The sequence below is a fragment of the Leopardus geoffroyi genome, chromosome X (assembly GCF_018350155.1).
Source record: "Leopardus geoffroyi isolate Oge1 chromosome X, O.geoffroyi_Oge1_pat1.0, whole genome shotgun sequence".
NCBI lineage: Eukaryota > Metazoa > Chordata > Mammalia > Carnivora > Felidae > Leopardus > Leopardus geoffroyi.
In genome coordinates, this window is record NC_059343.1 from 49,581,543 (window position 1) to 49,598,509 (window position 16,967).

Sequence of the window (16,967 nt, forward strand, 5' to 3'; positions counted from 1 at the left end):
TTTGTATTTTGTAAGTTTCACTACGATACGTTGTGGTGTTTACCTGTTTTTGTTGATTCGTAAACAGGTTATCTGTGCCTTTTGTTCTTGGATGCTTATTTCCTTCCCCAGATTAGGGAAGTTCTCAGCCATAATTTGTTCAAATACACCTTCTGCCCCCTTTTATCACTCTGATTCTTCTGGTACTGCTATGATATGGATATTGTTTTGTTTCAGGGAATCGGTTTTTAAGTCTCCCTTCATGATCTAGTAACTTCCTTTCCCTCTTTTTTTCAGCTTCATTATTTTCCATAATTTTATCTTCTATTTTCCCTACTCTTTCCTCTGCTTCTTCCATCCTTGCTGTCACTGTTTCTCGTTTACTTTGAATCCCAGTTATACCATTTTTAAATTAATCCTGACTAGTTCTTAGTTCTTTGATCTCTGCAACAAGGATTTCTCTGGCATCTTCTATGCTTTTTTTTCAAGCCCAGCTAGTAGTCTTATGACTGTTGTTCTAAATTCTTATTCAGATATATTGCTTATATCTGTTTTCAGCAAGTCCCTGGCTGTAATTTCTCCCTGACCTTTCTACTGGGGAGAATTCTTCCATCTTGTCCTTTTGACTAAGCTTATGCCTTTTGCATATTTTAAAGTTTGTTATGTGTCCTGCATTTGAGAGTATTACTATATGAAAAAGGGATCATATATCGCTTAGGGCCTGGCACTCCAGGAAGTGTTTCTGGTGTATGCTGTGTGCACTCTGCTATTGCACTTTGGCTGTTCTTACCCACTGGTCAGTCCTCTGCACAGCTCCTCCTTTCTTGCAGTGGTGGAGTGTTTGGACCTTTTTTTAAGTTTTTTTTTTTTTTTTAATTTTTACATTTATTTATTTATTTATTTTTGAGAGACAGAGAGAGGCAGAGCACAAGTCGGGTATGGGCAGAGAGAGAAGGAGACACAGAATCTGAAGCAGGCTCCAGGCTCCGAGCTGTCAGCATAGAGCCCAACGCGGGGCTCAAACTCACAAACCACGAGATCGGGACCTGAGCTGAAGTTGGACGCTCAACCAAATGAACCACCAAGGCGCCCCTGGACCTTTAACTAGGTATGCTTTGATTTGTTTTTTGAAGCAATCCTGGAGAAAAAGAAATGGTGGGAAGGCCTTATCCCAAAAACGAAAATGAAGGGGAACAACAACAACAAAAGACAGTCAGAGAGTCAAAAAAATATAAAGCTGATTCCATAGAAAAAGAAAAAATAAAGAAAAAGGAAGAAGGAAAGAAAAAAGAAGGAAAAAGAAAGGATGAAAAATGCCCGATTCAAAAAAAAAAAAAAAAAAAAAAGAGAGAGAGAGAGAGAGAGAGAGAGACCGAGAAGAGAGTGAGAAAGAGAAAAGGAAATGGAAAAAAAATAAAACTGTGAGCATGATTTCAAAATTTAAAAAGGAATTAGGATAAAAGAAAAAAGAAGTGTTGTCTGTTGGTGCTTAGGATGTTGTGGCTGTGCTGGTCTGGAGGAGAGGCTGGCTGCATTGGATCAGAGTCAGTCTTGCCCCAGTAAATAAGCAGTTGCCAGACACAGAGGGAAAGGGTTTTGTGTAAGCAGGTCCTGCTTCCACTGGGGGCTTCTGTGTTGTTCTCTGAAGTCCTACCATGTGACTCCACCCCCAATCTCTCTTCCTTGGACCAGGGAAATCAACCCTCACTTTTCAGGCAGCCCTTACAGAAGAGCAAGGGAAGGTAGCTCACCCTGCACCAGAACTCTCTTTTTTCTTTGGTGCATGGCTGGATTCAAAACCAAAGTCTCAAAGGAAGCACAGATCTGCTCCCCTCCTCCAGAGCAGAGCCTCACCACTCTGCTGATGAAACGCTTTTGCCTGGCCCTTGCAGAGTTTTTTGTTTGTTTGTTTGTTTGTTTGTTTGTTTTTTGCTTTTTGTTTTTAGGGAGGCAATAAATCCTCTTCCAGAAGTACTCCAGGAAAGGGACTATTCTTTCCCAGTTCACACCGGAGATTGCTGCACCACACTATGCACTCCAGGGCCAGCTCCCACCTCCCCAGGCACGTGTACAACAGCTCCACTCTGGATAAAGTCTCACACTTCCAAAACCTGAGAGTTTGAGCTCCAGAAGCTGTTTTCAAAAAAGAACTGGGAAACTCAGCACTTCTCACTCCCTAGTCCATAGTCCAGAGTGGTTTACCTCTTGTGCTAACTCAATGATGCACTGTTTCAAACCCTCTCTCTTTCTTTCCCTTTTGTTCTCCAGGGAAAGAGTTCTTTCCCCTCCACAGCCCTGCCATTTTTTATCCCCCAGTTAACATTTAAGCACCTCATATCTGCCAAGCTATCTCCCTCCAACTGTGGAGATCCTTCTGCCACTCCTCAAACTTTTTTCCTGAGTGTTTCAAGTAATCTGACCTCAATAAAGCTGTGTTTGAGAGAGGGGGAAAGCCCACTGTCCCCCTACTTCTGCACCATCTTAACTCCTCCTCTATTTCAGTTTTGATGGTTTTATTTACTTGAGAGAGAGAAAGCGTGAGTGGGGAGGAATAGAGAGGGAGAGAGGGAGACAGAAACCCAAGCAGGTTCTGTGCTGTCAGTGTGGAGCCCAAAGTGGGGCTTGAACTCAGGAACCACGAAATCAGGACCTGAACCAAAACCAAGAGTCAGACTCTTAACTGACTGAGCCACCCAGGCGCCCCGTCTCTATTTTCTATTTTAAACTTTATTTTGATAAGATATTTAGGTAGAATTTAAAAAGAGAGATAAACATAAAAGAATAAAAATATATGCTGACATTACAAATAATGCTGATAATTCAGAAGACACAGCTGTTTTTAAAGCAAGTTTATTAACTTTAATACTAGATTTAAGTGATTAGAATCCACCACATTACATATTAAAGAGAATTAAACAAATATGATTACTAATATTACTTTGCTATTTAACACTAATATTAAACTACTAAAGTGTTAAACTAATATTGTTTACCAAAGACTTCCCAACTCATGTTCACTTGAAAAGCATTTGAGTTTCTTCTTATATTTCTTACAGTTTTAAGAATATATAATTCTTAATAAATTTAAGACTATTTAATTTATTTCTCATTTATCTCCACGTCAATTTAAATAAGACTCTTTTAAGGGATTTTATGGATCACGCTGGCAGTACCATGTGGAGGTAGAAAAATATAACATATAGATAACAAATACATATGTACATATGCAGTCATACAGATGAAAACAGAGATCTTATAGCTTTTACTGTAAAATTTTAACCATGAATCAGGCAACAGAGTAATATAAATCTTACTGGTTTATATAAAATAGTTGACTCTCATCTTACTCCATTTTATATTTTCATCTAAATTGTGTTTCTGGCCAATATGGGACAAGATAAGGTTACCTGTTCGATATGATAGCTAGTGCTTTTTACGTATATTTGTGGAGAAGACTTAAGATTTTATTTTGTCTTGATATGTAATCTTATGAAGGCTGTAGACTACCATGAATACTGAAGAGACATCTAGTGGCTGTCTGGATGTGTCCACAGTTAGCAGGTGGATAAAATACTCAACATGCAAAAAACAAATAATCCAGTGGAGAAACGGGCAGAAGACATGAATAGAAACTTTTCCAAAGAAGACATCCAGATGGTTAACAGACACATGAAAAGATACTCAAGATTACTCATCATCAGATAAATACAAATCCAAACCACAATGAAATACCACCTCACACCAGTCAGAGCCGCTAAAATTAACAACTCTGGAAACAACATATGTCAGGGAGAATGTGGAGAAAGGGGAACCCTCTTGCACTGTTGGTGGGAATGAAAACTGGTGCAGCCACTCTGGAAAGCAATATGGAGGGTCCTCAAAAAATTAAAAAAAAAAATATTCCACGACCCAGCAATTGCACTACTAGGAATTTATCTTAAGGATATAGGAGTGCTGATCCAAAGGGGCACATGCACCCCAATGTTTATAGCAGCACTATCAACAATAGACAAATTATAGAAAAAGCCCAAATGTTCAACAACTGGTGAATGGATTAAGAAGATGTGGTAAAATATATTTATATACATATACAATGGAATACTACTCAGCATTGAAAAAGAATGAAATCTTGCCATTTGCAACAATGTGGATGAACTGAAGGGTATTATGCTAAACGAAATAAGTCAGTCAGAGAAAGATAGATATCACATGATTTCTCTCATATGTGGAATTTGAGAAATGTAACAGATGATCATAAGGGAAGGGAAGGAAAAATAAGATAAAAACAGAGAGGGAGGCAAACCATGAGAGACTCTTAAATACAGAGAAAAAACTGAGGGTTGATGGGGGTGGGAGGTGGGATGTTGGGGAAGATGGGTGATGGGTGATGAGCATTAAGGAAGACGCTTGTTTGGATGAGCATTGGTGTTATATTTAAGTGATGAATCACTGGATTCTACTCCTGAAACCAAGTCTACACTGTGTTAACTAACTTGAGAATAAAATAAATAAAGGCGCTAAGTAATATTAGTATGTTAATAGTTGAACTCTAACACCCCGTTTAACATCAGTGGACACATCATCTAAGCAAAACATCAACAAGGAAACATTGGTTTTGAATGAAACACGGGAACATATGGACTTAACAGATATATTCAAGACATTCCATCCTAAAACATCAGAATACACATTCTTTTCAAGTTCACAAAGAACATCCTCCAGAATAGATTACATATTAACCCAAAAAGCAAACCACAACAAATACAAAAAGATCAAAATCATATTCATGCATATTTTCTTATCTCGATGCTTTGAAACTAGAAGTCAACCACAAGAAAAAAATGGGAAAGACCATAAATACATGGAGGTTAAAAAACATGCTACTAAACAATCAATGGGTAAACCAGGAAATCAAAGAAGAAATTTAAAAAATATAAGGAATACCATTCAGAATGACTAAAATCAACAACACAAGAAAAAACAGGTGTTGGCAAGGATATGGAGAAAAAGGAACACTCATACACACTCAGTGGGAATGCAAACTGGTGCAGCCACTATGGAAAATAGTATGGAGGTTCCTCAGAAAGTTAGAAATAGAACTACCCCATGATACAGCAAGTTCACTACCAGGTACCAGTTTACCCAAAGAATACAAGAACACTAATTCAAAGAGATACATGCACCCCTATGTTGATAGCAGCAATATTTACAATAGCCAAGATATGGAAGCAGCCCAAGTGTCCATCAACTGATGAATATTATTCAGTAATAATAATAATAAAAAAAAAAACAGTGAAATCTTGTCATTTGCAACAACAAGTATGGAGCTAGAGAGTACAATGTTAAGTGAAATAATTCAGTAAGGGAAAGAAAAATACCATATGATTTCACTTATATGTGGAATTTAAGAAACAAAACAAGAAAACAAAGGGGAAATAAGAGAGGGACACACAAAGCAAAAAACAGATTATTAGTTACAGAGAACAAACCGATGGCTACCAGAGGGGAAATGGGTGGGGGATGAGTCAAATAGGTGATGGGTATTAAAGAGTTCACTTGTTTTGATGAGCACAGGGTGATATGTGACATGTTGAATTACCATATTGTATACCTGAAACCAATATAACACTATATGTTAATTGAAATTAGAATGAAAAGCAACAAGAACAAAAACAAACACACAAAAAAGAAATAAATGGAACCAGATGAACATTAAAACACAATGTTTAAAAAACTCTGGGATGAAGCAAAAGCAGTTCTAACAGGGAGTTTATAGCAATACAGGCCTAAATCAAGAAGCAAGAAAGGTCTCAAATAAACAACCTAATCTTAAACCTAAAAGAGATAGAAAAGAAACAACAAACAAAACCTAAAACCAGGGGAGCATGGGTAGCTCTGTCGGTTAAGCATTTGACTCTTGATTTTGGCTCAGGTTATGATCTCACATTTGTGAGATTGAGCGTCCATCAGGCTCCACACGGGGCATGGAACCTGCTTAATAGTCTCTGTCTCCCAAGAGACTCTTAATCATAGAGAACAAACTGAGGGACGATGGAGGGAGGTGGGTGGGAGATGGGCTAGATGAGTAATGGGTATTAAGGAGACCATTTGTTGTGATGAGCACTGGGTGTTGTGATGAATCACTGAATTCTATTCCTGAACCAACTAACTAAACTTTATATTAAAAAATTTAAAAGAGGGAATTAAAAAAACACTGTGTAAGTTTAAGGTATACAATGTGATGATGATACACATATATATTGTGAAATTATTAGTATAGTAAGGTTAGTTAACCCATCCTTCACTTCACACTGTTACTGTTTTATTGTTGTTATGTGAGCACATGAAAGGTCTCTTCTCATAGCAACTTCCAAGTATACAATCCAGTGTGTTAACCATAGTGGCCATGCTGTACAGTAGATCCCCAGAACTCATTCACCTTATATTGATGAGGTGATTCTTGAACAATTCTTGAACAATTGGGTTTGAACTGCATGGATCCACTCTACATGGATTTTTTTCTTTCAATAAATATGATACGGAACTGTAAAAAAAAGTTTTCTCTCTCCCTCTATCCCTGTTCCTCCCCCACTCATACTCTCTGTCCCTCAAAAAAGAACCTTAAAATCATCAAAAGGAAGGAAACAATAAACATTAAAGCATAAATAAATGATATAAAAACAAACAAACAAACAAAAAGGTAGAACAAATCAATGGAAACAGAAGGTGGTTCTTAAAAAAAAAAAAAAAAGCAAAAATCAAATTTACAAGCCTCTAGCCACACTTACTAAGAAATATAAGCAAAAGGGCCCAAATAAATAAAATCACAAATGAGAGAGGAGACATAAAAAAACAACACCACAGGAATACAAACTGTTACAAGAGAATATTATGAAAAACTACATGTCAACAAATTCAACAACTTAGAAGAAATGGATACATTCCTGGAAACATATAAACTACCAAAAATGAAACAGGAAGAAATAAAAAGTTTGAACAGACTGATAACTAGCAAGAAAATTGAGACAGTAATCAAAAAACTCCCAACAAACCAAAGTACAGGAGCAGATGTCTTCACAGGCAAATTTTACCAAACATTTAAAGAAGAGTCACTACCTATTCTTCCCAGACTATTCCAAAAATTAGGAAAAGGAAGAAATATTCCAAATTCATTCTATGAGGACAGCATTATCCTGATACCAAAAGGGGATAAAGGCAATACTAAAATATAGAAAGATAGGACAATATCCCTAATGAATATAGATGCAAAACTTCTCAATAAAATAGTAGCAAATTGAATTCAACAATCATTAAAAAAATCATTCACCATGATCAGGTGTGTTTTATTACTGAGTTGCCAGAGCGGTTCAATATTCACAAATCAATCAACATGATACATTATATAAATAAGAGAAAGATAAGAACCATATGATCATCTCAATATATGCAGAAAAAGCATTTGACAAAGTAAAACATCCATTCATGATAAAAACCCCGCAACAAAGTAGGTTTAGAGAGAACATACCTCAAAATGATAAGGACCACATCTGAAAAACCCACAGCTAACATCATCCTCAATGGGGAAAAACTGAGAGGTATTTCTCTAAGGTCAGAAATAAGACAAAGATGTCCACTCTCACCACTTTTATTCAAAATAGTACTGGAAGTCCTAGCCACAGTAATCAGACAACAAAAAGAAATAAAAGGCATCCGAATCAGTATGAAGTAAAACTGTCACTATTTGCAGATGACATGATACTGTATATAGAAAACCTGAAAGACTCCACCAAAAGAACGTCTGGAAATTATAAACAAATTCAGTACTGTTGCAGGTACAAAATCAAAGTACAGAAATCTGTTTCATTTCTATACGCCAATAATGAAGTCACAGAAAGAGAAATTAAGAAACATTATGTGGAATTTACAAAAAAAAACAACTAACAAAGGAAAATGAAAGAGAGACAAAGAAACATTCATAACTATAGAAAGCAAACTGATGGTTACTGGAGGGGAGGTGGGTGGGATAATGGGTGAAATAGGTGATGAAGATTAAAGAGTACACTTATCATGATAAGCACTGAGTAATGTATAGAATTGTTCCACCACTATATTGTGCACCTGAAACTAATATCGTTTATCGTTACTTGTCTTTCTTTGTTTCTTGTTACAGTATTTGTTTTAAAGTCTATTTTTCCAAAAAAAAAAAAAATAATAAAGTCTATTTTTCCAATATTACTACCCCAGCTTTCTTTTCACCTCCATTTGCATGATAAATGTTTTTCTATCATTTCAATTTCAGCCTTCATGTGTCTTTAGGTCTAAAGCAAATCTGTTGAAGGCAGGATATAGACGGGTCTTGGTTTTTTATCCATTTACTCACTTTATGTCTTTTAGTGGAAGCATTTCACCCATATACATTCAAAGTAATCATTTATAGGTATGTACTTATTGCCATTTTACTTGTTTTATGGCTTTTTTTGGTTCTCTGTTCTTCTCTTACTCTCTTCTCATGTGGTTTTACATATTTTTTGTAGTGAATATGCTTGACATCCATTTCCTTTATTTTTTGCATATCTGTGACAAGTCTTTTATTTGTCGCTGCCATTGGGTTTATATATAGCATTCCATGCATATAGTAATCTATATTAAGTTGATGGCCACTTAAGTTTGAACTATTCTAAATGCCCTAAATTTTTAAAACTGGCCCCTACATTTTATGTATATGTTTTCACGTTCACATTTTTATATTGTAAATACTGTCACAGATTTTGAGTCTGGAGTTCTCTCTTGTCCAGCAAGAGAGTAGACACAGAATTAAATGCAAGAGAGGCTAATGTCTGGGAGGAGACAAGAGCCTTGAGTAAGGGTTCTTGCTCCATTTTTATTAGGATCAGAAGGCTTACAAACGTGATGAACATGCAGAAAAACACAATGAAACAGTGATGATTAACTCGTGTGTGAGAGAAAGGGGGTTTCGAAGATATGGTGTTAGGGGTTTGGGTCAATATAAAACAAAATCCTCAGGCTGAGCAGATGGCTGTTTATTGCAGGCACCAGGTGCCACGTCTGTTTATCTCAACTTGCCTAGGAGATAAGACAGAGCATGCTACATCAAGGTCAACAAGGCAGTTTTTTTTTTTTTTTTTTTTCTAATTAGCTCCACTCTGGGCAATTTCACTTTGCTGTGGCCATCTATAGCCCTATTTACCTGTTTGCCTATTCTGGATGCTCCATCTTGTGAAAGAAGCTTTCTGCTTTGTCCTGTGTTGGAGGCAGTTACACCGTTTATGTATCCTGGACACTTTCATCCTGTGGCTTCCCATTCCTATGGATTTGTCCTAAGCCTTCTTCACCCATTGATGCAAGTTCACAGAATTCCTAAACTTATTTCCCACAGAATACCTTGACTGATTTTTATAAATATACTTAATTTTGCTGATTTTGTGCTTATTTTTTTATTCCTCCTTATCAATTTTCATTTCCACTCAGATTACCCTTTAACATTTTTGTAAGGCTGGTATGAATTCCTTTAACTTTGTTTAGGAAAAATTTAAATCTCTCCTTCTGTTCTGAATGATAACCTTGCTTGATAGAGTATTCTGGTTGATGTTTTGTTTTGTTTTGTTTTGTTTCCTTTCAGCGATTTGAATATGTCAAGTCACTCCTTTCTGGCTTGCAAAGTTTCTGCTGAGAAATCCGCTGATAGCCCTCTGGATTTCCCTTGTATTCAACTGTTTACTTTTCTCTTTCTGCTTTTAGAATTCTCTATAGCTACTTTTTGCCATTTTACATATCTGTCTTGGTGTGGAGATCCTTGGGTGATTTTCTTGGGGGGGCTCTCATTTCTTCCTGGATCTGGACGTCTGTTATCTTCCCCAGATTAGAGAAGTATTCAGCTATTATTTCTTCAAATAAATTTTATGCCCACTTTCTATTTCTACTTCTAGGATTGGTATAATATGAATGTTACACTTTATTGTGTCACTGAGTCCCCTTAATCTATTTTATTCTTCTTTATTTCTCTTTCTTCTTCAACTTGATTGCTTTTCATTATTCTGTCCTCCAAGTACCTGATCTTTTCTGCTTCCTCTTGTCTACTATTTATTCCTTCTAGTGTATTTTAAATTTCAGTTATTGAGTTCTTAATTTCTGCTTGGTTCTTTTGCTTTGTTTTCTATCTCTTTGTTGAGGATCTTACTGAGGTCCTTCCCTCCTTTCTGAAGTCCAGTGAATATCTTTATGACCATTACCTTAAGTTCCCTATCAAGCAGATTACTTGTTTTATTTAGCTCTCCTGCTTTGATTTTGCCTTGTTCTTTCATTTGGGACCTGTTCACCTATCTCCTCATTTTGTTTAACTCTCCCTCTATTTCTATATAGTAGGAAGTTCAGCTATGTCTTCTGCACTTGATAGTAATGGCCATGTGAAGAAGAGGTCCTGTAGTGCTCTGCAGTGCAATGTCCCCTGCTCATGACAACCTGGTACTCTAGGGATGTCTCCCTTGTGCACTGTGTGTGCCCCACTGTTGTGTTTATGCCTCATTTGTCTTCAGTCCAGCCATCTGCAATGCCTCTTTTGGCTTGTTGTGGGAAAGGTTATTTTCTGTTGCTAATGGGCCAGTGTAAGGCAGCTTTTAGCTTGTGTTAGGTTAGACTTGGTGTTTTCCAGAGCTGCAATGGCACCAAACTGAAGCGTGCTCTCCCTGTGTTGTCCCTTGAGAAGCTTTCATTGGTGGGTGGGGCCTGACGTCAGAAGATATTTTGCCCCCAACCCACTGCTGAGGCTGCAAACTATTGTGTGTGGTTTACTTCCCCTCTCCTCTGGTCAGGAGTCACTTTGGTGTGGTTCTTGCCCTTTTGGGGCTCGTTGCACATGGCCATGCTTGTGGTGCCACTTTGATGGACACCTGTCAAGAGCATGTTGGATAGGGTGGGTCTTCAAGAGAACATGAGGGCAGGGTGCATGATGCCATCAAGGTCCATGTAGGTGGGGACCTGCAGCCAATCTGGAAAACACCTGCTGGGGTTGGACTGCAGGGGGTAGATACACAGAAGGGCATAGGGGCATGGTATGCTGTTAGCAAGCTAGGTGGAGATTGTTCTGCCCTGGTTCACACAGGTGTCCAGGTATCTAGGCTGGGGGTGGGGAAGGGAAATGGTGCCAACTAGCTCTTTTGTTCTGACAAAGTCTCCTGAAGATCCCTGCCCTTTTCAGCACACACTCTGAGATTGGTAAACAAATATCCCTCTCATATATCACAGGTATTTTTCAAACTGATGTTTCTATGCTGTATCTAGGGAGAATGATTATTGTGCTATCTCTTTCACCGTGGCAACTCAATCTCCCATCAACTTCTACCTCTCCCAGAGACAAGCTGGCTGATTTTTAAAGTTCCAGGTGTTCAGCCCCACTGACTAAAAACTTGTTAAGTTATGTCACTCTGGTTTTCAAAGCCAAATGTTATGTGGATTCATCTTCCTATTGTGCATCCTCCATGCTGGGAGTGACTTGTGTGGGGTCTGCTCCTCTCCCCTCCCCATGGCTGAGACCTCCCTCCTCCTTTCAGACAATCTAATGGGACAGTTTGTCTCCCAACTACATCTCAGCCCTTACTATCCTCTTCGATGTGGCCTCTTCTCTGCATTTAGCTGTGGAGAGCCTGTTCTTCCAGGGTTTTGGTCATTTTCTACATTACTTATACTGATGTGGGTATGTAGGTGTATCATGGGATGGGATGAGCCTAGGATCTTCTTACTTCAGCATCTTCCCCGGAAGTTCTAATTTTCATAAATGCTTTTAATTGACATACCTTATTTCTTTAATACAGAACATATTACAAGTGGAATTTTACAAAAAACAAGCACATCAACCATCATGATCAGGAAAAAAAAATATCTATACGAATAAGGCATATCATAGGATAGATAGACAGCATGGAGATATTGACAGTAAAGGGAGGAGAATGTTCTGGAACTTTAATTCTTTTTCAGATTTTACCCTTTATCTCTCCCACACACACTTCCCTGATATTTCCACACTACAAAAAATGAGTAGAAGGCCATTTGTAGGAAAAAAAGTTATATTTTGACACCAATTTTAGTAGTATTTTGTATTTGGAGTTATTACAAAACATTTACTAAAAATTCAGTTTATTAGCTAGCAGTCATATAGAACTAAGAGAACAATGAGACACAAAATTTATTGGGACCTTAATGGATTTATAGAAACTCAAAGTTACACAGCAAGGACTGGGTGGCACAAAAGAGCATTGATTGGCTGCTGCAGGACCATCTCACAGGGTTTATTTGCCCTGGTGAGTTCATTAGGATCCAGGCCATGGCCTTCAATCTTAGACGTCTACAGTCTGATCTTGGTTATGTCCCATAATTCATTCAAATTCAGGAGGTGAAATTATGCTGATTATCACAAGACTGAAAGATATAAACAAATAAGGTCAATTAATTAACTCATACTGAGAAATCCAAGTATCGTACGGGTCAGATATGACTGTTGAGAAGATAACACCCCACTTTCCCTTCTAGGTGGGTTACAAGAAAATCAGAACTATTAGATCATTTCTTCATAAACATAAAATCAAAGTCATATGATGCTGATAATTGGCATCTTGCTTTATGTCTGAAGAGTCTGACTGCACAATGATTTATCTGTCACATAGACCAGATGTTTCATCATCTTAGGAGTTTTTTTTTTTTTTTTTTTTTCCCTAAGAAAAGTGCTGGGAAGTCTATTTCTGTGTTTCTTGTTTTTCTAGGCTTCTTTAACTGATCAACTGGCCCCATGTTGACCCCTTTAGCCTTCAACACATTTTTATGTTCTTTAGAAGATCTGTATTTATTTATTCACACAAATGATAAATGGATATAATGGAACTATAAATAATCCAAACAACACAGACAAAACTCTTGCCACCAAACTTTTGCCTTTCTTCAGTCCTCCTATATCCAGAAGAAAACACAAGTATCGGTACTTTCGAGACATTTTTCTATGCATTTAAATGTACACACAGATAGTATTTACACTAATGTAAAGTTTCAGATAAGAGGATTTGATAAATTATTAGATCATACGATACATACTATTCTCCTAATTGTTTAGATCCAATTAATAATGTCTCAGTGATTTTTCTTTCTTTTTTTTAACATTTATTCATTTTTGAGAGACAGAGCATGAGTGGGGAAGGGGCAGAGAAAAAGAGAGAGACACAGAAACTGAAGCAGGCTTCAGGCTCTGAGCTGTCAGCACAGAGCCTGACACAGGGCTCGAGCTCACTAACTCTGAGATTATGACCTGAGCCAAAGTCCGATTCAACCAACTGAGCCACCCAGGCACCCACAACGAATTTTCTATATCAAAACAGAACTTCCCCGTTTTTTCAACTGCTTCATGACACTACATTGTATGAAAGGATAATTATTAATAATTCTTCTAGTAAAAAGCATTTAGTACCCATACAACTTTTCTTTATTAAAGTGTATTTGTTCATATGTAGGAGTATTTTCACGGTTTCCACAAAAAATATGTATCAAAGAGCATACACATTAAAGTTTTTATATTGCTAAAATAGTATTAAATATTGCAATCTCGGGGAGCCTGAGTAGCTCAGTCAGTTAAGTGTCCAACTCTTGATTTTGGCTCAGGTCATGATCTCATGGTTTGTGAGATCGAGCCCCATGCTGGGCTCTTCACTGACAGCACGGAGCCTGCTTGGGATTCTCTCTCTCCTCCTCTCTTTGCCCCTCCCCACTTGCGCTCTCTCTCTCTGTCTCCATCTCAAAATAAACATTAAAAAATTACACTCTCATAAACAGTGTATATCTCACCACATCTTTCTTAAAATTGAAGATGATGGAGACTTTTAATTATTGGAAGTATGATCGGCTAAAAGTGGTATCTCATGTTGAATTATATTCCCGTGATAGTAATGAAGTCAATTTATTATTATTATTGAACATTTATATTTTGTCTTTCTTTTTATTATAAGAGTCGTCTTTCTTTGACCATTCTTCTATTGAGTTATTTGTGCTTCGATATTACCATATTAGTGTTTTGTACATTCTGGAAGCTAATAATGAATCCATAACATGTCTTTAAAGCGTTATCACATTCTATATAAACTCTTTCCACTGGGAGGAAAAGAGACTGAGTCTATCAGGGAGACACCAGAACAATCTGACATGCCATAGGTGGGTGATTGGGAACTGGGGGAGATAAAATGGGCCAAGTAGGCATGGAGGGAAGGGATCCTCTTCTGTGCAAAGACAAAGTGAAGAGAAAGAGAGGCTGGGGAAGTGTAGTACTGTCTTTGGACAAGATGAAAACCTCTTTGACTGGGACAGAGAGGGATCCCATCTCTAACTGCGGGGCTTTCTCTGGACTGGGGCCAGGTGCCCTGTTAGCGCACCTGGGGAGAAGGGGAGTCACCCCCAGGCTCAGTGTCTAGGTCAGGGGTGCAGTCCGCAGTAGGAGAAAGTGGTCCACTCCCTGAAGTGCTGTGGGACAGGACAAAACAAGCCAGAACCACATATCTGGCAACATGGAGAGGTGCTTCCCCAGTGCCAGGGTGCACGGAGTGGGAGTTAGAATTCCAGCCAAGCGCCAGGGCACGGGAGTCGGGGGAGGGAGACAGACTGCCATGTCTGTGCCCACAGCACAGCGAGGACAACTCCAAAGACGTGATTTGGATCACCGGGCCTGTGGAGAAAAGACTGGGAGGTCGCCATTTTGCCCTCCCCCCCCCCACCACCACCACCAAGGCTGGGCCTCAGGAATCGGTCCATGGGGCCCAGAATGGAGGCGGGACCCACCTACACCAAAACACGGCCTTCTGCCGCCAGGTGACTACTGGAGCGGGATAGACACTGAAGAACCAGACAGCCCCCTCCTCCAGACTAGCACTACTGCATTCCCTGGATTAATTCTTGGACAATTCTTGTTAGTTAGATATATTCATTCTTCTTTTCTCCTACTTATCATTTCCCTCCTCTAGGCTGGTTACTCTGGTTGTTGGTTTGTTTAAGCAGACAAATTTAATGCATTCTCTTGAAACAGGTTCTACGCCTCCTTCTTTCCTTTCCCTCTCTCTGGAATAATCAAGCCATCTAGTTTCTCTGTCTGGTTAACTTTATCTTCATTTCTTCTTCTCTGTCTCCTTCTTTATTTTCCTTTCTCTCTCTATGGATTAGGCCATTTAGTCTCTCTGCCTGGTTAATGTTTTTCTTTTTCCCCTCACCTGTCATTTATGTCTTTGTATATGCTCTTCCATCAGCACCGCCTCCACCCTGTTCTTTACCTGTAGATGGTGTTTCTGGTTTTTTTCCTTTTGGATTGTTTTTGTTTGTTTGTTTGCTTTATTTGTCTGTGTGTTTGCGTGTCTGGTTGTTTTCCTTTCCAGGGCTACATCAAGGAACAAATCAAAGCACACCTGGTGGAGGGTCCAAGAGTAGGGAAATAAAATAACCAAAGTCACAACAACAGAGAGCAGGTAACGATCTTCAAAAAACATCTCCTGAAGGGAGATGGACAGTGTATGACCCCCCACCCTTTAATATATCAGTGCTCCCAGGGGCAGAGCACATGAAAAGCTTTTAAAACTAGTAAGGGACAGAAAAATAGCTAAAATGATGAAACAGAAGAATTCTCCTCAAAGGAAATTCCAGGAAGAAGCGACAAATGAATTGATCAAAACAGATATAAGAAATCTAACTAAACAAGAACTTAGAATAATAGTCATAAAATTAATCGCCGGGCGTGAAAAAAGCATAGAAGACAGCAGAGAATCTACTGCTACAGAGATCAAAATAGTCATGATGAATTAAAAATTGCTATAAATTAGGTGCATAATAAAATGGAGGCAGCCACAGCATGGATGGAAGAGGCAGAGGGGAGAATAGGTGAATTAGAAGATAAAATCATAGAAAAAGAGGAAGCTGAGTAAAAGATTTAAAACATCCAGTATCACGAGGGGAAAATTAGAAAATTAAGTGATTCAGTCAAATGAAACAATATCCGTATCATAGGAATTCCAGAAGAAGAAGGAAGATAAAGGGGCTGCAAGGTGTACTTGAACAAATCATAGCTGAGAACTTCCCCAAACTGGGGAAGGAAACAGGTACTGAAATCCAAGAGGCACAGAGAACTCCCTTCAGACATAACTTGAATCGATCTTCTGCATGACATATCATAGTGAAACTGGCAAAATACAAGGATAAAGAGAGAATTCTGAAAGCAGCTAGGGATAAATGGGCCTTAAAATACAAAGGCAGACACATAAGGGTAGTAGCAGACCTATCTGTGGAAACTTGGCAGGACAGAAAAGAATGGGAGTAAATTTTCAATGTGATGAAGAGGAAAAATATGAAGCCAAGAATCCTTTATCCAGCAAATCTGTCACTCAGAATAGAAGGAGAGAAAAAGCTTCCCCCCCCCCAAAAAAAAAACACTGAAGGAATTCATCATCAAAAACCAGCCCTACAAGATATCCTAAGGGGGACCATGTGAGTGAAATGTTGCAAGGAACGCAAAGGACCCGAGACATCACTACAAGCATGAAAACTACAGATAACACAATGACTCTAAACCGATATCTTTCAATAATAAAACTAATGTAAATGGACTAAGTGCTCCAACCAAAAGACATAGGGTATCAGAATGGAAAATAAACCACCAAGACCCATGTATTTTCTGTCTATAAGAGACACAATGGAGACATGAGGACACCTTCAGATTGAAAGTGAGGGGGTGGAGAACTATCTATCATGCTACTGGAAGTCAAAAGAAAGCTGGAGTAGCCATACTTAGACAAACTAGACTTTCAATTAAAGGCTGTAACAAGAGATGAAGAAGGGCATTATATAATAATTACAGGGTCTGTCCATCAGGAAGAGCTAACAATTATAAATGTTTATGTACCGAATGTGGAGGAACCCAAATATATGAAACAATTAATCATAAGCATAAGCAACCTTAT

At 38.3% G+C, this 16,967-nt stretch overlaps 1 long non-coding RNA gene across 1 annotated transcript; it reads right to left on the bottom strand.

The window, feature by feature from the left end:
- Nucleotides 1-12,041: 12,041 nt before the first annotated feature.
- Nucleotides 12,042-15,340, bottom strand: LOC123595010. Its single transcript, XR_006710980.1, has 2 exons — nt 15,231-15,340; nt 12,042-12,411 (listed from the first exon to the last, which is right to left on the bottom strand). It is a non-coding gene; the product is annotated as an uncharacterized LOC123595010 (long non-coding RNA).
- Nucleotides 15,341-16,967: the final 1,627 nt, after the last annotated feature.